Source organism: Callithrix jacchus, chromosome 9 (assembly GCF_049354715.1).
Source record: "Callithrix jacchus isolate 240 chromosome 9, calJac240_pri, whole genome shotgun sequence".
Classification (NCBI taxonomy): domain Eukaryota; kingdom Metazoa; phylum Chordata; class Mammalia; order Primates; family Cebidae; genus Callithrix; species Callithrix jacchus.
Genome location: NC_133510.1, coordinates 124,567,204 through 124,593,218, shown reverse-complemented (window position 1 = coordinate 124,593,218; position 26,015 = coordinate 124,567,204). Strand labels below are relative to the sequence as shown.

Genomic DNA, 26,015 nt, shown 5'->3' with positions numbered 1-26,015 from the left:
TGTTTCTCCTTTCAATCTTTATTTAACCACTAGTATTAACATGTCGAAAGTAGACCAGGTGCAGTGGTTCACACTTGTGATCCCAACACTTTGGGAGGCTAAGGTGGGAGGATGGCTTGAGGCCAGGAGGTCCAGGCTGCAGTGAGCTATAACCATACCACTGACAAGTAGAGCAACCCCAAGACACATAATTGTTAGATTCACCAGGGTTGAAATAAAGGAGAAAATTCTAAGGGCAGCTAGAGAGAAAGGTCAGGTTACCCATGAAGGGAAGCCTATCAGACTCACAGCAGATCTCTCAGCAGAAACTCTACAAACTAGAAGAGAGTGGGGGTCAATATTCAATATCCTCAAAGAAAAGAATTTTCAACCCAGAATCTCATATCCAGCCAAACTAAGCTTTATAAATGAAGGAAAAATAAAATTTTTCACAAACAAGCAAACACTCAGAGACTTCATCACCACCAGGCCTGCTTTACAAGAGCTTCTGAAAGAAGCACTACACACAGAAAGGAACAACCAGTATCAGTCATCCCAAAAACTTACCAAAAGGTAAAGAGGATCTCCATAATGAAGAATCTATATCAACTAATGGGCAAAATAGCCAGCTAGCATCAAACGACAATGTTAAACTCACAAATATCAATATTAATCCTAAATTTAAATGGATTAAATGCCCCAATCAAAGATACAGACAGGCAAATTGAATAAAAAGATAAAACTCATCGGTACACTGTATCCAGATCCATCTCATAAGCAAGAACACACAAAGACTCAAAACAAAGGGTTGGAGACTCACCAATCAAATGGAGAAAAAAACAAACAAACAGGAGTTGTAACTTTCGTCTCTGACAAAATAGACTTTAACAGTAACAAAGACTAAAAGAAATGAAGAAGGACATTACATAATGGTAAAAGGATCAATGCAACAACAGGAGTCAATGATCATAAATATATATGCACCCAATATAGGAGCACCCAGATACATAAGACAAGTTCTTAATGACTTATAAAGAGACTTGGACTCCGGCACAATAATAGCGGGAGACTTTGACACCACATTGTTAATATTCGACAGATCAATGAGATAGAAAATTAACAGGGACATCTATGATTTGAACTGAGACCTGGAACAAGTAAACTCAGCAAATATTTATAGAATTCTTGACCCCAGGTCCACAGAACATACATGTTTCTCAGTATCACATTACACCTATTTTGAAAGTGACCACATAATTGGAAGCAAATCACTCTTCAGCATTTGCATAGCATTTCACAGATTTAAATGAAATATTGGTTGGCTGTTTGTTTGTTATTTTCTTTCCTTATTCCTTCCTGTCTCTGCTGTTAAGCAAAATTATCGGCATAAAAGAAGGTTTTTAATCCCTACTTTTAGATTGCATTCCAGCCTGGGCAATAGAACAAGACTCCTGTTCTCTCTCCCCATTTTCTCTTTCTCTTTCTTTCTTTCTTTCTTTCATTAAAAAAGAAAGAAAGAAAGCTTGCTTTAAAAATAGGAGGGTTACATAGAGGAGATGTCGGGGGCATTAATTAATGTTCAGAAAAAAAAAAAAAAAAGCAGGGCTCAAATCCAGTTTCTGCCTGGGTGGAAGCCGTGTGGCTTTGAGCACGCTATTTAATTTCTCTACCTCGGTTTCTTCATGAGTAAACTAGGAATAGCCATATGTTTCCATAAACAAACAAACGAACAAAAAACCTACCGCTGACTTTAGCCTGGGTGACAGAGCGAAACCCCATCTCTTAAAAGTGGAAAATTATGGACAAGATGTTGGTTGACTTAACTACTCCTGAATGCTTTTTCCGAAAGAAAAAAAAGTCATGTAATTTATGTTCTCAGGATAATTTGTACTTAGAAAGAATCAAATCTAGAGGCGTACATCCTTTTCCTATTACTAAAAGATGAGTTGGAAATTTACATTCCAAGTGGATTCATTATTAACAGAGAAACAAATGAAATATTCAATTGTGTTCAAGACTGTTGCTTGGCACTTATTTGCCAAATGGGCTTTTTATCTCTAGATTTATATTGAGGTTTATGTTTTTTTGCATGTAGGATTATTTATCATTTGTGCAAGAGAGATTGGGAATCAAGTAAATATTTTAAAGGTGTTTAAAATTTGTCAGGGGGAAGTCCCAGGGTTTGGAGCCCAGGAGTTTGAGACCAGCCTGGGCAGCATGGTGAAACTCCATCTCTATAAAAAATGCAAAAATTTGGCTGGACACAGTGGTTCATGCCTGTAATCCCTGCACTTTGGGAGGCCGAGTTGGGCAGATCACTCAAGGTCAGGAGTTCGAGTCCAGACTGGCCAAGATGATGAAACCCCATCTCTACTAAAAATACAAAAATTAGCTGGATGTGATTGTGGGTGCCTGTAATCCCAGCTATTCAGGAGGCTGAGGCAGGAGAATCTCCTGAACCCAGGAGGCAGGGGTTGCAGTGAACCAAGATCATGCCACTGCAATCCAGCCTGAGCAACAAAATGAGATCCCCTCTCAAAAAATAGATAAATAAGGCCAGGCACGGCGACTCACACCTGTAATCTCAGCACTTTGGGAGGCCGAGGTAGGCGGATCACGAAGTCAGGAGTTTGAGACCAGCCTGACCAACATGGTGAAACCCTGTGTCTACTAAAAATACAAAAATTAGCTGGGTGTAGTGGCATGCACCTGTAATCCCAGCTACTTACGAGGCTGAGGGAGGAGAATCACTTCAATCCAGGAGGCAGACATTGCGGTGAGCCAAGATCGCGCCACTGCACTCCAGCCTGGGTGACAGAGCGAGACTCCAACTAAAAAAAAAAATCAATTAATTAATTAATTAAATAAAATAAAATATTGACATGGAGTGGGGAAAGGGAAGATAGATATATTTTGAAGGAAGATATTATAAAGGAGTTAGTGATGATTAAGAATGTGAAATTACTCCCCAAATACAAGCCTAGGGGTCAGGGAGCCCTTTCACCAACTGTGATGTACAAGTCAGGAATCAGAGTCAGTCTGAAGGATCAGGTGATAAACTTCTTTAGTTTTACTGGAAGTGTGATTAAGTCCCAAGTGTCTGTAGGACAAGCCATGCCGACAAGGGTTAGAACAGACTGGAGACACTGGATGGGTCAAGCTACATCAGCATCTCCTCCAGAGACTGAGATTTACTTGACTTGAACCCTTCCCAGACCATCATCCCTTATGGAACTATTTTTTTCCTCCCATCACATCAGCATTCATTCCAAAATATTTTCTTTCCTTCCTTCCTTTCTTTCTTTCTTTCTTCTTTTCTTTCTTTCCTTTTCTTTCTTTCTTTCTTTCTTTCTTTCTTTCTTTCTTTCTTTCTTTCTTTCCTTCTTTCTTTCTTCTTTCTCCTTCTCTCTTCTCTCCTCTCTCTCTCTTTCCTTCTCTTTCTCTCTTTCTTTCTTTTTTTGAGATGGAGTCTCGGGCTCTGTTGCCCAGGCTGGAGTGCAATGGCAAGATCTCAGCTCACTGTAATCCCCCTCCACCTCCCAAGCTCAAATGATCCTCTTACCTCAGCCTCCAAAGTAGCTGCAACTACGGACATGCGCCACTGCACCTGGCTAACTTTTCTTTTCTTTTTGAGGAGTTTCGCCCTTGTCGCCCAGGCTGGAGTGCAATAGCGCCATCTTGGCTCACTGCAACCTCCACCTCCTGGGTCCAAGCGATTCTCCTGCCTCAGCCTCTGGAGTAGCTGGGATTACAGGTGCCCACCACCACGCCTGGCTAATTTTTTGTATTTTTAGTAGAGACAGGGTTTCACCATGTTGGTCAGGCTGGTCTCAAACTCCTGACTTCAGGTGATCTGCCCGCCTCGGCCTCCCAGAGTGCTGGGATTATAGGCATTAGCCCAGGCTAATTTTTGTAACTTTTGTAGAGATAATTTCTCCATGTTGCCCAGGCTGGCCTTGAGCTCCTGGGCTCAAGTGATCCACCTGCCTCGGCCTCCCAAAGTGCTGGGATTATAGGTGTGAGCCACGGCGCTGGGCCTGAATTCTTTCAACATGAGGTTGGAAGAGACTTAGAATCTTCTTATTCAAATGCCTGCAAGTGTATGAATCCACACTTGTATCTTTTTATTTTTTATTTTTGAGACAGAGTCTCGCTTTGTCACTCAGGCTGGAGTGCAATGGCACAATCTCAGCTCTCTGCATCCTCTGCCTCCCAGGTTCAAGCAATTCTCTCACCTCTGCCTCCCAAGGAGCTGGGACTACAGGCACACACCACCACGCCCAGATAATTTTTGTATTTTTAGTAGCGGGGGCGTTTCACCATGTTGGCCAGGCTGGTCTCGAACTCTTGACCTCAAGTGATCCACTTACCTCAGCCTCCCAAAGTGTTGGGATTACAAGCATGAGCCACCGTGCCTGGCCTGTATCTTTTGATAAAATAAAATCTCAACAATTTGTGTGGGTTGGGAAAATGTCTGTCTGAATTAGTGAAAATTCTGAATTATAATAATTTTGAAAGTGATATGATTTTAGCACATTCAAGTATGTGCAATAATGCTGAATAGATCAATTACGATTTAAGAAAATTGAAATTCTTAGAAATTTGCTTTTATGAATAATTATGATTTACCCTGCATTCAATAAAAAATTTATGTTTGTACAACGCTTTATATTTTTCAAACACTTTCTTTATAGTATTTATTTTAAAGTAGAGAAGGCAAGTGTTATATTTGCAATTTCAGAGGCAATATGAAAGCTAGTGACGTGGCCAGGCTCAATGGCTTGCACCTGTAATCCCAGTACTTTGGGAGGGCAAGGTGGGCATATCATTTTAGCCCAGGAGTTTGGGACTAGCCTGGGCAATATGGTGAAACGTGGTCTCTACCAAAAAAAAAAAAAAAAGAAGAAGAAGAAAGAAAAAATATTAGCTTAGTGCAAAAGCAAGTGCAGCTTTTGCCATTACTATCAATGGTAAACACACACACACACACACAATTATTTAGCACCAACCTAAAATACAAAAATTAGCTGAGCATAGTGATGCACTCCTGTAATCCCAGCTACTTGGGAGTCTGAGGTCGGAGGACCACCTGAGCCCAGGAGGTCCAGGCTGCAGTGAGCTGTAAGTGTGTGTCACTGTGGGACTGCATTCCAGCCTGTGTAACGGAGAGACCTTGTCAGAAAGAAGAAAGAAAAGAAAGAAGGAAAGGAAGGAAGAAAGGAAGGGAGGAAAAGAAAAAGAGAGAAAGAGAGGAGAGAGAGGAAAGAAAGAAAGAAAGAAAGAGAGAGAGAGAGAGAGAGAAAGAAAGAAAGAGCAAGCCAGTGACTTACCCAAAATGGGTCAAAAATTACCCAGCTTATCAGTTTTTAAAAATATTTTTATAAATTAAATTTTTATAAGAATAGAGATGGGTCTCCAGAATTAGTTCTAAAAAGTAAAAATAAATAAATAAAATTAAAAGAGATTTAAAAAAAATGAATAGAGATGGGGTCTCACTTTGTTGCCCAGGCTGGTCTTGAACTCCTAAAGGCAAATGATCCTCTCATCTTGGCCTTCTGAAGCGCCAGGATTACAGACTTGAACCACTGTGTCCAGCCCAGTTTTTGTTTTTGTTTTTGGATATAATAATAATAACAGCTGGCCGGGTGTGGAGGTTCACGCCTGTAATCGTGGAACTTTGGGAGGGCAAGGCAGGCAGATCACCTGAGGTTAGGAGTTCAAGATCAGCCTGGCCAAGATGGTGACACCCTTTCTCTACTAAAAATACAAAAAGTAGCCGATGTGGTGGTGGGCACCTGTAGTCCCACCTACTCCGGAGGCTGAGGCAAGAGAAGCACTTGAACCCAGGAGGTGGAGGTTTCAGTGAGCAGAGATTGCACCATGGCACTCCAGCCTCAGTGACAGAGCAGGACTCTGTCTAAAAATAATAATAATAACAGCTGACATTTATTGTGATTTACTAAGTCCAAGACACAATTCTTAGCACTCTACATGTATTTCTCATTTAACTCATCACAGCCCCGGAAGTTTGTACTGTTAATATTCCCATTTGATAGATGAAAAAACGGAGGCACAGGGCATGAACTAATTGCCCGAAGTCCCGTGACAGTAAGTGGTGGGGCCAGGCTGAAGCCCAGACAGTCTGATTGCATAGGCCATGCTTTTAATTATAACATTTAATTATAACATGTAAGTAGTACATGTTATAATACATGAACCTGGTTCAGAAGAACAGAGGTGTTGTATTTCAAATAGGTTAAAGCGGTGTCTATTATGACCTGGTTTGCATGGTTCATTTCCTTAGAATTGCTTCCCATGCAGGAAGAAAAGAATTCTCAGAGCTGGCCATCCAAATCTTTGCAGAGGTAAGATTCATGAGTGTATGTTAATGAGGTTTACCTGTGCTCGATTTGTATATATTATTCTGCATTTGCTGCTAGGCCACTTGCTCTCATGTGATGATTCTATTTCTCCAATTAGACTGAGGGGCGGATATTAATGTCTGGTTTCTTTGCTCTCCAATACAGTTCTGTGTCAAAAATTAGGTGTTGGTCGGGCGCAGTGGCTCACTCCTGTAGTCCCAGCACTTTGAGAGGCTGAAGCGGGTGGATCACTGAGGCCAGGAGTTCAAGACCAGCCTGGCCAACATGGTGAAACCCTGTCTTTACTAAAAATACAAAAATTATCTGGGTGTGGTGGTACACATCTGTGATCCCAGCTATTCAGGAGGCTGAGGCAGGAGAGTCACCTGAACCTGGGAGGTGGAGGTTGCATAGATCTGAGATCACACCACTGCACTCCAGCCTGTGTGACAGAGCAATACTCTGTCTCAAAAAAAAAAAAAAGAAAAGAAAAGAAATCTGGTTCATATTCTGCCACCAAAGGGCTAGGTGGCCCCCAAGGCCTCAGTTTCCTCACCGTAAGGGACTCAAATTACTTTTGAGGTCACCAACTTTTGTTATAAAATGCAGATGTTCACATTTTTTCTATTGTGGTAAAATTCCCATAAAATAAAATGCACCGTTAACTTTTTTTTTTTTGAGACGAAGTCTCACTCTGTCGCCCAGGCTGGAGTGTGATGGCGCAATCTTGGCTCACTGCAAACTTCGCCCCCAGGATTCAAGTGACTCTCTTACCTCATCCTCCTGAGTAGCTGGGATTACAGGTGCATACCACCACATCCAGCTAATTTTTGTATTTTTAGTAAAGACGAGGTCTTACCATTTTGGCCAGGCTGGTCTTGAACTCCTGACCTTGTGATCTGCCCACTCAGCCTCCCAAAGTACTGGGATTACAGGCATGAGTCGCTGCACCCTGCCTTAACCATTTTAAAGTGTCCAATTCGGTGGCATTTAGTACCTTCACAGTGTTGCACAAGCATCACCACTATCTATTCCAAAACATTATCATCTGCATATGGATTATCCAGAAGAGGTGAATCCATAGAGACAGGAGGCAGATAGGTGGTTGCCTGGGGCTGGGGAGAGGGGGACATGGGTAGTGATTGCTTAGTGGGTACAGAGTTTCATTTGGAGGTCATGAAAATGTTTTGGAATTAGATGGAGGTGATAATTGCTCAACATTGTAAATGCACTGTGACTGACTTGCTAACTTTAAACTGGTTAATTTTACCTTGATTTGGCCGGGCGCGGTGGCTCACGCCTATAATCCCAGCACTTTGGGAGGCTGAGGTGGGTGGATCACAAGGTCAAGAGATCGAGACCATCCTGGTCAACAAGGTGAAACCCCGTCTCTCCTAAAAATACAAAAATTAGCTGGGCATGGTGGTGTGCGCCTGTAGTCCCAGCTACTCGGGAGGCTGAGGTAGGAGAATTGCTTGAACCCAGAAGGTGGAGGTTGCGGTGAGCCGAGATCATGCCATTGCACTCCAGTCTGGGTAACAACAGCGAAACTTCGTCTCAAAAAAAAAAAAGAAAAATTTACCTCGATTTAAAAAGAGAAGAGGGGAAAAAGATACAGCTTTGTTTATTAATTAATTAAGCACTTCAGCTGTAGAGAGAGATCATTTGATTAGTTCATGGGCTAACTCAAGGAGACCCAGCCCAATACCCCCATTACATCTACGACACTGTGTCCTGAGATTTTAATAGTGGAGACCAGTTAGGCTATTGACAAGCTTTTACATCTCAAAGTACGGTCAGAGGACTTGTAGCCTCAACACCACCTGAGAGCTTGTCAGACATTCACAACCCCAGGCTGCCCCGGACCAACTGGACGACAATCTGTACTTTTTTATCTTTATCTCATTTTTGAGACTGAAGGAGTCTCCCTCTCGCCCAGGCTGGAGTGCAATGGCGCGATCTCAACTCACTGCAACCTCCGCCTCCCAGGCTCAAGTGATTCTCCTGCCTCAGCCTCCCAAGTAGCTGGGATTACAATGCATGCCACTACACCCGGCTAATTTTTGTATTTTCAGTAGAAATGGCATTTCACCATGTTGGCCAGGCTGGTCTCAAACTCCTGACCTCAAGTGATCCGCCCGCCTCGGCCTCCCAAATTGTTGGGATTACAGGCATGAGCCGCTGCTTCCAACACAGAATCTATATTTATTTAACAAGCTTTCCAGGTAATTCACTTGCACATTACAGTTTGGAAAATCACAGTTATAGGAACACTGAAGTGGTACAAGCTTATCCCATTCTAGGCAACACAATATATATTAATATAATTTCAGTTTTTTGTTTTTGTTTTTGTTTTTTGAGATGGAGTCTTACCCTGTCACCCAGGCTGGAGCGCAATGGCACGAACTCAGTTGACTGCAACCTCTGCCTCCCAGGTTCAAGCAATTCTCCTGTCTCAGCCTCCCGAGTAGTTGGGATTACAGGCGTACGCCACCACTACCCGCTAATTTTTTTCTTTTTTCTTTTTTTAGTAGAAACAGGGTTTCCCATGTTGGCCAGAGTGGTCTCAAATTCCCAACCTCAAGTGATCCGCTGGCTTTGGCCTCCCAGAGGGCTAGGATTACAGGCTTGAGCCACTGCGCCCGGCCATAATTTCAGTTTTTTACAGAAGATGCATTGCGGCATGATTGCTTGCTTAACAGGTTCCCATCGGTCTTTAATTTGCAGTCTCCCTTAAGGCTTTGGAAAATTTAACCACCATCAAAAGATTTACCCATGATTTTCAAGGAACTCAGCTTTTGAGAAGATGAAAGTCTTTACAATTCAAAACACAAACCTGAGGCTAGAAAATGTTAATATAAGCTTCCAAGTCAGCAAGAGAAATTGCATTCTTATGTGACATGTGGCAGAGTTTATTTAAGGGGTAATGTGCCTGTAATTCCAGCACTTTGGGAAGCCGAGGCAAGAGGATCACTTGAGCCCAGGAGTTTGAGAGCAGCCTGGGTAAGATAGGAAGACCCTTCGCTACAGAAGATATTAAAAAACATTAGCCGGGCATGGTGACACGCGCCTGTGGTCCCAGCTACTTGGGAGGCTGAAGCAAAAGGATCACTTGAGCCTGGGAGGTCAAGGCTGCAGTGAGCCAGAATCAGTCATGCCACTGCATTCCAGCCTGAGCAACAGAGTGAGGCTCTGTCTCTGAGAAAACAAACTAAAAAAAAAAGAAAAAAAGAGGCCGGGTGCAATGGCTCACGCCTGTAATCCCAGCACTTTGGGAGGCCGAGGCAGGCAGATCACCTGAGGTCAGGAGTTTGAGACCAGCCTGGCCAACATGGAGAAACCCTGTCTCTACTAAAAATACAAAAAATTAGCCAAGCGTGGTGGAGCATTCCTATAATCTTAGGTACTCAGGAGACTTGAGGCTGGAGAATTTCTTGAACCTGGGAGGCGGAGCTTGCAGCGAGCTGAGATTGCAGTGAGCCACTATGCCCAGCCAAGTGTACAAATCTTTTTTTTTTTTTTCCAGAGCCAGAAACAGGATTTTATTTAAAATTTATTATAACAGGGTCCATGCAAAAGGAGTGGGTGGAGGGTGGGGTACATGCAGGGGACACAGGAACACGATGACATGGCCAGGACCATGTCATCTTCTGTCGTGGGGAAGAGGGATGAAAAGACAAGACCAGGGCCAGAGCTGGGGTGGAAGAGGGGAGGGGGACACTGGCTGCATTCCCCCACCCCCAGGAAGCACCTCTAGGCCCTGGACCCCTCGCTCACCCTGGCCCCTAAAGCTCCATCTCTCCTCTGCCTCTGGCCCTCCTGGCTCCTCCTTCTGCGCCCCTGAACTTTTTCCCCTGACAGATTCTCAAGTAGGACGATGTTCAGGGCCTGACCCCAAACCCCTACCACCTTATGATGGTACCAGCTTTACGGGCCCTGCTTCTGCTCCTCCTCAAACCTCACCACTTTCCCTCTCTGGGACAGAAGCTCTGATCTCCCTCCTTCCTCTCCTCCCTTCCCCTGGAAAAAAAAAAAAAGAAAAGAAAAAGGAAAAGAAAGCACCAACTCCCCAGGGAGGGTCAGCAGACAGCAGGGGGAGAGGATTGGAAGGAGAGTAAGAGAACCATTGAGGGAAGAGGCTCACAAGTCCCTGGGAGGACAGGGCACAGGCTTACAGAGAGGAGAGGGGGTACGGGCAGTGGCTGCTCCTGTCCTCTGCCACCCCTGCCCACTGTCCAGGGGACTTCAACAGAACCGAGGGGACACGTTTGTGTGGGGTCAGGTCTGATAGAAGAGAGGGGCAGGAGAAACAAATCGTTAAAACCTAGTGAATTCCCCTAAAACATTTCTTCCTCCTTTCCTTCGGCAGGCTCCTTGGTTGGTGGGGAAGTAGTGAGGAGTTGGTGGGAAAAGAGCGGGGAGAGGAGCCTGTACCAAGGAACTCTACTCCATTCTCCCGTCTCCCCCACAACCAACTTGGAGCTCATCAGGGCTGGGAGGGAAGTGGCTGATGGCTCACAGGCACCCACTCGGCCCTCGGAAGGGAGCCCACAGCTGTGGGAGGAGCTGCTGCCGCCGCCGCCATTGGACAAACCTCACGAGTACCTTTGTTGCAGAGCTCACAGACATGGTGAGGGCCCTGGCTGTGCACCTTCACGTGGTCCGAAATATAAGCCGAGCTCAGCATCTTGCCACACACATGACATGGCACCTTTTCCTCGGGTCGTACTGTGTGCGCCCGCAGCCGATCCTTCGTGGCGAAAGCGGCCTCACGTTTCTCAGTGTGAAGGGTTCTGTTGAGTGCCCCTGTCTGACGTGACTGCTGGGGTGATCCGGCCGGGAGAAGCTCTTGCCACAGTGGGAGCAGTCGCACGGCTTGTGTACAGCGCCGTCATGTGAGCGCACGTGGTAGCTCATGCTGTCCTTGCGCTGTTGGCACACCGGGCACTGGTGGGGCTTCTCGTCCGAGTGCGACAGCTTGTGTCGGTTCAGGCGGTAGACGTCGCAGAAGGCCTTGCCGCACACCTCTCATTCTTCCGGATGCGCTTCCCGGAGGAGGTCGTGGTCACCACGCCACCCGCCGCCGGCACCCGCTTCTCCTCCCCCCCCCCCCGCCGGCTCTGCTCAGCTGGGGCACGCTCAGGAGGCTCAGGGGCACCATGGTGGGCATCTTCATCGCACCCGAGGGGACCCGGCCGGCCTTGGCTCCCGCGTGGATGGCTTCGTGCCTCCAGAGGTTGTAGCCGTTCTTGAAGTCCTTGGCGCACAGAGCGCACATGTAGGGCCCCTCGCTCTTTGTCTTCTTCTCCAAAGCAGACGCGCCTGGGGCCACGGCGACCGTCGAGGATGGGGCTACGATGGTGGTGGCTGCCGCCGCGGCGACGGTGGCGGAGGGGGCGCCGGGGGCTGCTTCAGGGCCGCTGTGTCCACCGTGGAAGCGGCGCCGGAGCAGGGGGTGTGGCGGCGACGGCGGCGGACTCCTGGGCAGCGGCGAGCACCGGGAGCAAGTCCCCCTGGAGGGGCTCGGCCGCCGGGGCCTGAGGCGTGGGCCGCCTGGAATGGACTCTGGGCGCAGCCCTGGGAGGCAAAGAAGTGAGACTCAAGTGTACAAATCTTAAGTGTACAGCTTAATTACTTTTTAACGTTGAGGTAAAATTCACATGCAATTTATGATTTTAAAGTGTACAGTTCAGTGGCATTTAGCACGTTCACAGTAATCTAACTTCCGGGACATTTTCCTCGACCCCGAGGAAACTCTATCCCCATGAAGTAGGTGTTTCCTCGTTCCCCTTCCTCCATTCCTTGGAAGCCACCAGTCTGCTTTCCGTCTCGACGGACTTGCCTGTCTGAACATTTGTGGCCTTTCGTGTCTGGCTTCTTTCTTTAGCAGCTGTTTCTGAAGCTCATGCGGGTTGTAGCCCGCGTCGGAACTTCATTTCCTTTTGGTTCCTGAGTAATACTACCCTGCATGAATACACCACGTTTTGTTTACCCATCGGGTGATGTACGTTCGCGTTGTTTCCACCCTTCGGCTGTTATGATTAGTGCTGCTGTGAACGTGCGTACAAGAGTTGTGTGGACGTATATTTCAGTTCTCTTTTGGTTATACACCTAGGTGTGAAATTGCTGCGTCAATCCGGAATTTAGATTCCAAATTCTATGTTTAGCTTTTTGAGGAACAAACAGGCTTTTCCACAGTGCGATTTCATTTTACCACAGTGCTGTTTCGTTCCCACCAGAAATCTATGAGTGTTCCCGTTTCTCCACGTCTTTGACAACACTTGTTATTGTCCACGTTTTAATTTTAACTCTCCTTGTGTGTGTGGAGTGGCATCTCACTGTGCTTGTTCCTGTTTATGACTCCCCGTGTCTGAACTAGACTGAGACTTCAGTGACAGTCTGGGCTGAAATTGTCTCCACTATTTACTAGTGTCTAGCTAAATGCTTAGTACATATGAGGTCATAACAAAATTTGGTGAACAAAAGCGTTCCTAGCCACTGTTATTTTTTGTGTAATCTTCCCAGACATTTTCTCTGACGCATGCAACCTTTTCCAGGTCTAGTCAGAAACACCTTTAAACATAAAGCAGTTGATAAAAAGAAATACATGTTGACATTAAAGTTGCTGGATCCAGTTTTTTTGTTTTTTTGAGACAGGGTCTTGTTCTGTTGCCTAGATTAGACTGCAGTGGTGCAATCACAACTCACTGCAGCCTCAGCCTCACCGGCTTAAGCCATCTTCCTGCCTCGGCCTCCCCAGTAACAGGGACTACAGGCACGAGCCACCATGCCCAGCTAATTTTTTTTTTTTTTTTTTTTGAGATATAGTCTCACTCTGTCATCCAAGCTGGAGTGCAGTGGGGCGATCTTGGCCGGGTTCAAGTGATTTTTATGCCTCAGTCTCCTGAAGAGCTGGGACTACAGGCATGTACCACATGCCCAGCCTTTTTTTTTTTTTTTGAGACGGAGTCTCACTCTGTCACCCAGGCTGGAGTGCAGTGGTGTGATCTTGGCTCACTGCAACCTCTGCCTCCCAGATTCAAGGATTTCTCCTGCCTCAGCCTCCCGAGTAGCTGGGATTATTGGCATGTGCCACTGGTGCCCAGCTAATTTTTGTATTTTTAGTAGAAATGGGGTTTCACCATGTTGACTAGGCTGGTCTTGAACTCCTGACCTCAAGTGATTCACCCACCTTGGCCTTCCAAAGTGCTGAGATTACAGGTGTGAGCCACCACACCCAGCCAATTTTTGTATTTTCAGTAGAGACGGGTTTCACCATGTTGGCTAGGCTGATCTTCAACTCCTGGCCTCAAGTGATCCTCCCTCCTCAGCCTCCCAAAGTGCTGGGATTACAGGCATGAGCCACTGCACCCAGCCTGGATCCAGTTTTTATTTTGTAAATTCCTCATACACAGTGATATTAATTTTATTTTTTCGAGACAGAGCGTCTTCCTGTCGCCCAAACTGGAGTGCAGTGGTGTGATCACTGCTTACTGCAGCCTCGACCTCTTGGACTCAAGCAGTCCTCCCACCTCAGCCTCCTGAGTGGCTAGGATTGTAGGCATGAGGCACCATACCCGGCTAATTTGTGAAATCAATATTGGTTATGGAAAAAACTTCAAAATGTTTTTTGCTGGTTGAAGATTTATCAATAATATTCTTGCCATAACATATTGGATTGAACAATGGCTTTCTTGAATGCCTGTTCCAAAGTAAATGCTTTTTTTCAGGTCTGGACGATGGGCAGCCAGGTCAAAACTCTGTCATCAATATCAGTCCATCTTTAATGTACTCTTTTTTTTTGAGATGAGGTCTCACACTCTTGTCTGGGCTGGAGTGTAATGGCACAATTTTAGCTCACTGCAACATCCACCTCCCGGGTTCACGAGATTCTCCTGCCTCACCCTCCCGAGTAGCTGGGATTACAGGCACACACTACCACACCTGGCTAATTTTTTGTATTTTTAGTAGAGACAGGGTTTCACTATGTTAGCCAGACTGGTCTTGAACTCCTGACCTCATGATCTACCCGCCTTGGCCTCCCAAAGTGGGGATTCCAGGCATGAGCCACTGTGTCCAGCCCATCTTTAATGTACTCCCTAGACAAATTAATCTCTTCTTTTCTCTGGGATAATGGATTCATTCTCTGAAAGCTTTATGTCCTATAAGAAAATGTCCATTCTTTTATTCATTAATTGGCGCAAATTAAGACCACGAAGAAGTGTTTTATTCCTTCATCCCTTGCACATGTAGTGAATAAAATACTTATTCAAAGAACTCAAAATGACCAGAAGACTAGAGAAGTTCTCAGGCAACTTAATTGCTTTTGTGATTTAAGACCATTAAGACCCTGAAAAGAAAGAGAGAATGCTCAGCAGTTCCAGAAGCTTATGGGAAACATGAGCTCCAAGGCTCTGGCTGGGAAACATGAAACCACTTTGAATTTTCCGATAAATGTGGCTTAGCAATGACTTGTTAATCATTCCCTCAAAATTAGGCTAGGCTTTAGAGCGAGTATACATTATATCCCTGAAACTCTTGTAGAAATAGAGATTTATTTTATTTTATATATTAGAGATATAGTCTCATTATGTTGCCCAGGCTACTCTCCAACTCCTGGACTCAAGCGATCCTCCTGCCTCAGCCTCTCAAGGTGTTGGGACTACAGGTAAGAGCCACCATGCCTATTTTTTATTTTTATTTATTTATTGTTTTGAGATGGAGTTTTGCTCTTGTCACATAGGCTGGAGTACAATGGCACAACCTCAGCTCACTGCAACCTCTGCTTCCTGGGTTCAAGTGATTCTCCAGCCTTGCATCCTGAGTAGCTGGGATTACCTGCATGTGCCATAATGCCTGGCTAATTTGGTATTTTTAGTAGAGACAGGGCTTTTACCATGTTGGTCAGGCTGGTCTTGAACTCCTGACTTCAGGTGAGCCACCCGCCTCGGCCTCCCGAAGTGCCGGGACTATAGGCATGAACCACGGCTTGCAGAACCTGGCCTGTTTTTTTTTTTTTTTTTTTTTTTAATTGTACTTTGGGCTCTGGGGTATATGTGCACATCCTGCATCCTGCAGGATTGTTGCATAAGTACATACATGCTACATCCACCCCCACCTCACCTACATCAGGCATTTCTCCCTGTGTTATCCCTCCCCATCTGCCCCCCACCCCCTGCTGTCCCTCCCCTCCCCTCTACCTTCCCACCTAGACCAGTGAGTGTTGTTCCCTTCCCTATGGAACCTGGCCTGTTTTTTTGTTTTTTGTTTTTTTGAGACAGAGTCTTGTTGTCACCAGGTTGGAGTGCAGTGGTATGATTTCGGCTCACTGCAACCTCTGCCTCCTGGGTTTAAGCGATTCTCCTGCCTCAGCCTCCCGAGTAGCTGGGACTACAGACACATACCACTACGCCCAGCTAATTTTTGTATTTTTAGTAAAAATGGGGTTTCACCGTGTTGGCCAAGATGGTCTTGATCTCTTGACCTCGTGATCCACCCACCTCAGCCTCCCAAAGTGCTGGGATTACAGGCGTGAGCCACCGTGCCCAGCTACCTGGCTTGTTTTTAAGAACTAAATAAGAAATTTGTTCTCAGACTTTCCAAAGTTCTGGCTTTGATTTCTAATATTAGGAAGTTTTTTTTAAAACTAATTTTTTAAAATTTATTTTTGAGATGGAGTCTCGCTCTGTCACCCAGGCTATAGTGCAGTGACACAATCTTGGCTTACTGCAACCTCTGCCTCCCAGGTTCAAGAGATTCTCATGCCTCAGTCTCCTGAGTAGCTGGGATTACAGGCACACATCACCATGCCCGGCTAATTTTGCATTTTTTAAGTAGAGATGGGGTTTCACTGTGTTGGCCAGGCTGGTCTCAAACTCCTCATCTCAAGTGATCCACCTGCCTCGGCCTCCCAAAGTGCTGGAATTACAGGTATGAGCCATTAGATCCGGCCATAAACTAACATTTTAAATTTATGCATAATATTTGTTTTTTAGAGGGAGTCTCCCGCTGTCGCCCAGGCTGGAGTGCAGTGGTGCAATCTCGGCTTGTTGCAACCTCTGCCTCCCAGGTTCAAGCAACTTTCCCATCTCAGCCTACCAAGTAGTTGGGACTACAGGTGTGCACCACCATGCCTGGCTAATTTTTGTATGTTTAGTAGAGACGGAGTTTCACTATATTGGTCAGGCTGGTATCAAACTCCTGACCTCAGGTGATCCGCCCCCCTTGGCCTCCCAAAGTGCTGGGATGACAGGTGTGAGCCACTGTGCCCGGCTGATGCATAATATTTGTACATATTTATGGGGCACGTGCTATTTTGTTATGTACATAGAATGTATAATGATCAAGTCAGGGTATTTAGGGTATTCATCACCTCAAGTATTTATCATTTCTATGTGTTGGGAAATTTTCAAGGTCTTTTAGCTATTTTGAAATATATAATGGGCTGGGCGTGGTGACTCATGCCTGTAATCCCAGCACTTTAGGAGGCCTAGGTGGGTGAATCACTTGAGATGAGGAGTTTGAGACCAGGCTGACCAACATGGTGGAACCCTTGTCTCTACTAAAAATACAAAAATTAACCAGGTGTGGTGGCAGGCACCTGTAGTACTAGCTACTTGGGAGGCTGAGATGGGAGGATGGCTTGAGCCCAGGAAGCAGAGATTGCAGTGAGCCGAGACTGCACCACTGTACCCCAGCCTGGCAGAGTGAGACTATGTCTCAATAAATAAAAATAAACAGGCTGGGCATAGAGGCTCATGCCTGTAATCCCAGCACTTTGGGAGGTCGAGGCAGGTGGGTAATCTGAGGCCAGGAGCTCGAGGCCAGCCTGACCAACACAGTTAAACCTCGTCTCTATTAAAAATACAAAAATTAGCCAGGCATGGTGGTGGGTACCTGTAATCCCAGGTACTCAGGAGGCTGAGTCAGGAGAATTGCTTGAACCCAGGAGGTGGAGGTTGCAGTGAGCTGAGATCATGCCACTGCAATCCTAGCCTGGGCGACAGAGCGAGACTCCACCTCAAAATAAATAAATAAATAAAAATTAGACCAAAAAAATGGACTGCAAAGGGGATGAGAATGGACTGCCTCGAGTTGGTTGTCTTTTGGGGTATTCTTCACCTTTCCCTATGTCCAGGTGTTTTGCTATGTGACTCTGTTGCTGTTCTGGCTAAAGAGGCAGAGCTTATATCCTGACTCTTGAATCTGGGCTGTACTTATGCTTTAGCTAAAAAAAATGTGGCACAAGTGTTGCGTGCCACCACTGAGCTTAGGACTCAAGAGACCCAGGTGTCTCTCCTTGCTCTCTTGTACCTCCGCCTTCACCACGAGAATATTCTCTGGGGTAGCCTGACGGAGAAGAGATACAGAGAGAAACACTCTGGTCAGATCGAGTTCAGATCAGCCACTGAGCCAGCCCTCTCACCTGTGATCTAGTAACCCCAACAAGATCAGCAGAGCTCCCCAGCCAACCAGAGATGCATGAACAATTGACAGATACAGTGACATTCTTCCTCAAATAAAGCATACTCTGTCTCCCTGTTCTTTGATTTTTAAAAGGCCTAACCCACTGGTTCCTGATGTACCAGGGTATGCCTGGACATGCCCAGGCATGTCTTAGTTTGTAGCCTATACTCCTTTCCTTAATTGGACATTCCTAGCCTAGCCTTTTTGCAAACCAAACAAGTCACTTCCTCCCTTCCTTTGTTCTCCATTGCTTTTACCTAGTTAGAAAAGTTTTAAGCTTTTAGCCAATTGGGTTTAGCTTAGACTGTGTGGTCCAGCTCCAGCCAATGGAGACTGGACACAGTGGTAGAAATCTCATGTGCTAGGGATAAAAAGCCCTCCTCTCCTTTGTTTGGTGTGCTCTCATGGTGAGCAGGCTCATGAGTGGCACCCTTCTACAGAAGTAGAAATTGTCTTGCTGAGAATTTCTTTGTTTAAGAGTTTGTTTTCTTCACAACTCCAAACTTTTACTTTTTCTTTTCTTTTTTTTTTTTTTGAGATGGAGTTTCACTCTTGTTGCCCAGGCTGGAATGCAATGGTGTGATCTTGGCTTGCCACAACCTCCACCTCCTGGACTTGAGTGATTCTCCTGCCTCGGGCTCCCAAGTAGCTGGGATTACAGGCATGTGTTACCATGCCCGGCTAATTTTGTATTTTTAGTAGAGAAGGGGTTTCTCCAGGTTGGTCAGGCTGATCTGGAACTCCTGATCTCAGGTGATCCGCCTGCCTCAGCCTCCCAAAGCACTGGGATTACAGGCATGAGCCACCATGCCCAGCCAACTTCTAACAACAGTTATACTTATTGTTATACCACTGTTTTGTCGTTGTGACACACCATTATTGTGGCAGTAGAGAACTGATGCATTGCTGTTATTTGGCATTGCATTGCCAAATAATCCATTATCCCATTTTTTGACAATGCATCAGTTCCCTACTGCCACAATACATTATATGTATTCATCAAACATTACAGGTCCAGAAACTCACACTAAAAAGTATGCTTTTCTTTTTTTTTTTTTTGAGCTGGAGTCTCACTCTGTCACCTAGGATGGAGTGCAGTGGCGCCATCTTGGCTCACTGCAACCTCCACCTCCCCGGTTCAAGTGATTCTTCTGCCTCAGCCTCCCGAGTAGCTGGGATTACAGGTGTGTGCCACCATACCCGGCTTATTTTTGTATTTTTAGTAGAGATGGGGTTTCACCATGTTGACCAGGCTGGTCTTGAACTCCTGGCCTCAAGTGATCCACCTGCCTCGGTGTCCCAAAGTGCTGGGATTATAGGTTTGAGCCACCACACCTGGCCAAATTTATACATTTTTTAAAAAACAAGGAATGAACATTCTGAAAAGAGGAAAAAGCAATGATCAAATGTAGTTTCTACTTCTATTACTGAAAGTAGCCAGTTAAATACTGAGAGTAAGTCAGGGTGTCCCCAAGGAAATGAAAAAGGTGAGTGTAAAATTATGTAATCTTTCTCTGATTAGCACTAAGAGATATGGGAAGTGGGTTTAAGCAAGCAGATGATGGGAATTGACAATAAAAATGTAAACTCAACCCCAATTAATTAATTTGTCCATTGATCTTTCAGCAGCGGATGGTGATGTCTACTCTGGATGAAATAAGAGTTCCAGAGACAACAATGAGAATTCCTTTCCCCAGGGAGGGAGGCCAATTCAGTTCGTGAGCTTTGAGAAGCTGAAATGTTACCTTAGATCTGGAAATAGTGGTGCTTGTCAGGCTAGCGATCGAGTTTCCCCAGCAGCTCAGTTAATTACCCAGAAATTTCTGTATTGAGTGAGTCCTGGGTCTCTGCGTGACTCTCTCAAAGTCAGGTCTCATTTTATTCAACAGGAAACATTTTTCCCCCCTTTCAGCTGGATTTTCTTTCTTTTTTTTTTTTGAGATGGGGTTTCGATCTTGTTACCCAGGCTGGAGTGCAATGGCACGATCTCAGCTCACCACAACCTCTGCCTCCCGGGTTCGAGCAATTCTTCTGCCTCAGCCTCCCGAGTAGCTGGGAGTACAGGCATGTGCCACCATGCCCAGCTAATTTTTGTATTTTTAGTAGAGACGGGGTTTCATCATGTTGAACCAGGATGGTCTCGATCTCTTGACCTCGTGATCCACTTGCCTCAGCCTCCCAAAGTGCTGGGATTTATAGGCGTGAGCCACCACGCCCAGCCTCAGCTGGATTTTCTTGGATTATGAAAAGACAGTGTTTATGCATGCACACAAGAGAAACTGTTTGCAGATTAAATTTTTCTTGCCCAAAGGAATGAGAAAAATTATTCCCTCTAACATCATGTCTCTGAATGTAGGGTTAGGGTTTGTCATTTTCAGAAGTTTTAGATCTGTGAAGCAGCAGATACAGCATGCATTCAGTGACACTGCTGGCTTTCCCATCTGGGGTGGGCGCTGGGAATGATGTGTCAGCACTTAGCTGCTGGTGAATTTCTGTCTAATGAACAAAGGAGAAAAATTGGCTGTAGTTGCCACAATTCTACTCGGGGTGTACAGTGTTCAGAGATACATGAAATCAGGACTATAATCATCCATTACTCAGAATAACTTTAAAATCTTTGATAATTATTTAGTTTTTTCAAATTCATCACATTGCTGAACATGATTCACCATTAAATAGCAAGCTAGGGTTCTGATCCTCATTAAAATGTAGAGTTGCCGGGCGCGGTGGCTCAAGCCTGTAATCCCAGCACTTTGGGAGGCTGAGGCGGGCGGATCACAAGGTCAAGAGATCGAGACCATCCTGGTCAACATGGTGAAACCCTGTCTCTACTAAAAATACAAAAAATTAGCTGGGCATGGTGGCGCGTGCCTGTAATCCCAGCTACTCCGGAGGCTGAGGCAGGAGAATTGCCTGAACCCAGGAGGCGGAGGTGGCGGTGAGCCAAGTTCGTGCCATTACACTCCAGCTTGGGTAACAAGAGCAAAACTCCATCTCAAAAAAAGCAAAATGTAGAGTCATTGCTGGTGGATGTAAAATGGTGTAGCCACTTTGGAAAACAGTCTGGCAGTTCCTCAAGGATTATAATTAGCATACGACCCAGAAATTCTACTCCTAGGTATGTAACCCAAAGAACTGAAAACATATGTTCATGCGAAAACATGTATGTGAATGTTCATACCATCACTATTCACAAGAGCCAAAAGGTGGAAACAGCTCCAGTGTCCATCAGCTGATGAATGGGTAAACAAAATGTGGTCTATTCATACAATGGGATACTAGTCAGGTACATAAAGGGATAAAGTCCTGATCCATGCTACAATGTGGATGAACCTCAGAAACATGAAGCTAAATGAAAGAAGCCAGACACAAAAGACCACATATTGTATAAATCCATGAGAATGAAATTTCCAGAATAGGCAAATCTGTAGAGACAGAAAGTGGATTCATGATTGCCAGGAGTTAGGGGAGCGAGAATGAGGGGGTGACTGCTACTGGGTATGGGTTTTTTTTAGGGTGACACCTGGTTAATTTTTGTATTTTTAGTAGAGACCAGGTTTTGCCATGTTGGTCGGGCCAGTCTGAAACTCCGGACCTCAGGTGATCTGCCCACCTTGGCCTCCCAAAGTGCTGGGATTATAGGCTTGAGCCACTGCGCCTGGCCCACACCTAGCAATTTTTAAATTTTTCTATAGAGATGAAGTTTTGCTGTGTTGCCCAGACTGGCCTTTAACTTCTGGGCTCAAGCAATTCTCCCTCCTTGGCCTCCCAAAGTGCTGGTGTTACAGGTGTGAGTCACTGCACCCAGCTTTATTGCTAATCTCTATCCCTGGTTTGGCTTCTTAGATCTTTCATTACTTGTGGGACCAATTCTCTGTATTAAGCTTCTTGTTTGTGGCTTCTGTTTCCTACCTGGACTCTGATGGATAAACCCTTCTAAGGGGTGTGTCAATGTTTACTCCTTCCAGAACTGTGTGAAACTGTCAGTTTCCTCCAGACCTTACTGCATGTTATCATTGTGGGAAATTGTGTCCCCCCACATTTATATGTTAAAGCCCTAACCCTAAATGACTCAGAAGGTGACCTTATTTGTAAATAAAGCCACTGCAGATGTAGATTAGTTAAAATATGGGATCCTAATACATTAGGGTGGGCTCCAATTCAATATGACTGGTACCTTTATAAAAGGGCGAAGTATGAACACAGGTGTGTGTCCAGGCTGTGTGAAAATGACCATCTGCAAGCCGAGGAGAGAGGCCTGGAACACATCCTTCATTCACATCCTGCAGAAGGAATGGATCCTGTCAACACCTTGATCTTGGACTTCTAGCCTCCAGAATTAGGAGGCAACACATTCCTGTAGATTGAGCCGCCCAGTGTGTGGTGCTTTGCTTTGGCAGCCATAGCAAATGAATATTGTTTTTCGTTAGGAATTTTAAAAAACACTCATGCACAAAACAGAATTGATTTTTTTTTTTTTTTATACGGAGTTTTGCTCTTGTTGTCAAGGCTGGAGTGCAATGGTGCGATCTAGGCTCACCACAAACTCTGCCTCCTGGGTTCAAGCGATTCTCCTGCTTCAGGCTCCCAAGTAGCTGCGGTTACAGGCATGCACCACCATGCTTGGCTAATTTTGTATTTTTAGTAGAAACGAGGCTTCTCCATGTTGGTCAGGCTGGCCTTGAACCTCAGGTGATCCACCTGCCTTGGCCACCCAAAGTGCTGCGATTATAAGTGTGAGCCACCGTACCCGGCAGAATTATGTTTTAAACCAGACACAGTAGCACCTGACTGTACTCCCAGCTACTAGGGAGGCTGAGGCAGGAGGATCACTTGAGCCCAGGAGTTCAAATCCAACCTGGGCAACATAGGAATACTACATTTGTAAAATAAATAAATAGAGTAAAATAAAATAAAAAAGACAAAAAGGGATGTTTTATGGCTGATCAAGGAAATCATTACCAGGGAGATACAGGTGCTGGAGTTTATGGGGAAGGAAGCGGTCAGGAGTCTTTAACAAAGAGGAAAAGATAGAGGTGAGCAAATAAAAAATAATTAGTCAGGTGGCAGCAGGGTAAATGTCCTTCCATTAACTAACATGTATTGAAGGCCAGGAGCAGTGGCTCATGCAGGTAATCCCAGGACTTTGGGAGGCCGAGGTAGGAGGATCACTTGAGCCCAGGAATTTGAGACCAGCCTGGGCAACATAGTGAGACCCTGTCTTTACTAAAAATCAAGAAAATTAGTTGGGCATCGTCTACGGCCATACCACCCTGAACGTGCCCGATCTCATCTGATCTCAGAAGCTAGGCAGGGTCGGGCCTGGTTAGTACTTGGATAGGAAAATTAGTTGGGCATCAAGAAAATTAGGTGGTATATGGCCACAGTCCCAGCTACTTGGGAGGCTGAGGTAGGAGGATCATTGAACCTGGGAGATGGAGGCTTCAGTGAACTGTGATTGCACCACAACATTGTGGCTTGGGTGACAGAGTGAGACCACCATCTCAAAAACAAAAAACCAAAACAACCCAAAATCATGTACTCATTTGTCATGAGAGAAGCAGGCTGGTCTGAGGGGTACCCAGAGGTCCCTCAAGCTCAAGCTTGCTGGAAATTCAGCCGCTCAAATGTTATTATTATTTATTGATTTATTTGTTTTGAGACAGGGTCTTGCTCTGTCTCCCAGGTGGAGTACAGTGGCATGATCTCAACTCACTGCAACCTCTATGTCTGGGGAATCAAGTGATCCTCTCATTTCAGCCTCCTGAGTACCTGGGACTACAGATGCCCAGCTATTTTGCTTGTTTTTTATATATTTTGTAAAGATGGGGTTTCACCCCCACTATGTTGCCCAGGCTGGTGTCAAACTCCTAGCTTAAACTGATCCTCTTGCCTCGGCCTCCCAAAATGTTGGGATTATAGGTATGAGCCACTGTGCTTGGTTGACATTAAATTTTTTTTTTTTTTTGACATGAGCTCAAACTCTGTCACCCAGGCTGGGGTGCAGTGGTACGATCTTGGCTCACTGCAACTTCCACTTCCTGGGCTCCTCTCACCTCAGCCTCCCGAGTAGCTGGGACTACAGGCGCGCCACCATACTCGACTAATTTTTTTGTATTTTTAGTGGAGACAGGGTCTTGCCATGTTACCCAGGCTAGTCTCTAACTCCTGAGCTCCAGTGATCTACCTGCCTTGGCCTCCCAAACTGTTGGGATTACAGATATGAGCCACCGCGTCCTGCCACTGGCTGACTTTTTATTTAAAATACTTTTTTTAGCCAGGAGCGGTGGTTCATGCCTGTAATCCCAGCATTTTGGGAGGCTGAGGTGGGCAGACCATGAGGTCAAGAGATCGAGACCATCCTGACCAACGTGGTGAAACCCAGTCTCTACTAAAAATACAAAAATTAGCTGGGTGTGGTGGCGCACACCTGTAGTCCCAGCTACTCAGGAGGCTGAGGCAGGAGAATTGCTTGAATTCAGGAGGCAGAGGTTGCAGTGACCCGAGATCATGCCACTGCACTCACTCCAGCCTGGCAACAGTGAGAGACTCCGTCTCAAAAAAAAAAAAAAAAAAAAAAAAAGTCCAGGTAAGGTGGCTCACACCTGTAATCCCAGCACTTTGGAAGGCCAAGGTGGGCAGATCACCTGAGGTCGGGAGTTCGAAACCACCTTGACCAACATGGAGAAACCCCGTCTCTACTAAAACTACAGAATTAGCCAGGAGTGGTGCCGCATGCCTATAATTCCAGCTGTTCAGGAGGCTGAGGCAGAAGAATTGCTTGAACCTGGGAGGTGAAGGCTGTGGTGAGCTGAGATCGTGCCATTGCACTTCAGCCTGGGCAACAAGAGCCAAACTCTGTCTCAAAATAAATAAATAAATAAAAAGTTTTAAAAATAAAAGTAAAGAGTAACAAGTCATAGAATTTTTGGGCTGCAGATGACTTATCATATCATCTAGTGCAGACCTTTCATTGTTAATGCGATTAATCCAAGAGAGAAAACTAGGATGTTGCTTGAATTACAGTGCTGGTTTCAAGGCCAAGACTAGAACCTGGGGGTTCTGATTCCCAGGGCTGCTCTCGTCTCATCAATCACAAATATACTTGAATCATGGCTTGATTCTGTTTCTCTTTGCAGATTGGCCTTGTTCTCTTTCCCTACAGAGAGCAAAGAATATGCCATCTACAGCCTTGCTTAGTGACCTCAGGAGAAAGAGAGCTCTTTATTTATTTTTAATTTTAATTTAATTATATATATAATTTTTGAGACCAGGTCTCACTCTGTTGCCCAGGTTGCAGTGCAGTGGCTCCATCTTGGCTCACTGCAACTTCCATCTCCTGGGTGCAAGCAATTCTTCTGCCTCAGCCTCCCAAGTAGCTGGAATTACAGGCACCCACCACCATGCTGGCTAATTTTTATATTTTTAGGAGAGAAGGGGTTTCAGCATATTGGTCAGGCTGGCCTCAAACTTCTGACCCCAGTGATCCGCCCGCCTCGGCCTCCCAAAGTGCTGGGATTACAGGTGTGAGCCACCGCGCCTGGCCTGAGCTCTTCGTTCTCTAGAGTGCATACTGCAATCCTGAGGAGGGTTCTGCCAGGGCCCATGCACATCCCCATATCCAGAGGGACATGTTCTACAACTTTGTGCAAATTAAAAACAACACATTTGTGGGGAGGACAGTAGAGTATGCTGGGCAAATAAAATAAGTAAAAATGAATAAACCAAAGTCCACTGCAAGTTACAAAGCCCTGCTTCCTTTGTTACCTTGGAGTGCTGCTTTGAAATGTTGGTGTGAGGAACACCATCTACAGCAGCCAGTCGCCCATCTGTAACAGCAGCTCCTCCTTAGTCTCCTAGAGACAGAGACTGGCTCATCAAAGGGACTTTTGGCAAGTTTCTTTCTTTTCTTTCTTCCTTTCCTTCCCTTTCTTTTCTCTTCCTTCCCTTCCTTCCTTCCTCCCTCCCTCTTTCTCTTTTCTTTCTCTCTTTCCTTCTCTCTCCCTCTTTTCCTCCCTCCTGCCTTCCTTCCTTTTTTCTCTTTCTTTCATTTTGATACAGTATCTCACCATCACCAAGGCTGGAGTACAGTGGCATGCTCACAGCTCACTGCAGCCTTGACCTCCTGGACTCAAGTGATTCTCCCACCTCAGCTCCTAAGTAACTGGGACTACAAGCACTCACCACCATGCCTAGCTATTTTTCTTT

The 26,015-nt window shown here is 45.5% G+C and overlaps 1 long non-coding RNA gene and 1 pseudogene across 2 annotated transcripts in view; both read right to left on the bottom strand.

Moving 5' to 3' along the window:
- The window catches only part of LOC144576537 (uncharacterized), a 44,554-nt gene that overhangs the window by 15,469 nt on the left and 3,070 nt on the right, over positions 1-26,015 (bottom strand). Inside the window, exons 2-4 of one of the 2 annotated variants that reach the window (XR_013522170.1) lie at positions 25,575-25,663; positions 21,985-22,090; positions 20,175-20,303 (exon numbers count right to left, since the gene is read on the bottom strand). This is a non-coding gene — a long non-coding RNA (uncharacterized LOC144576537). Of the gene's footprint in view, positions 1-20,174; positions 20,304-21,984; positions 22,091-25,574; positions 25,664-26,015 lie in introns of those variants that run through there. The other variant, XR_013522169.1, reaches the window with a different exon arrangement.
- LOC100397164 (myc-associated zinc finger protein pseudogene) lies at positions 10,703-11,899 on the bottom strand (annotated as a pseudogene).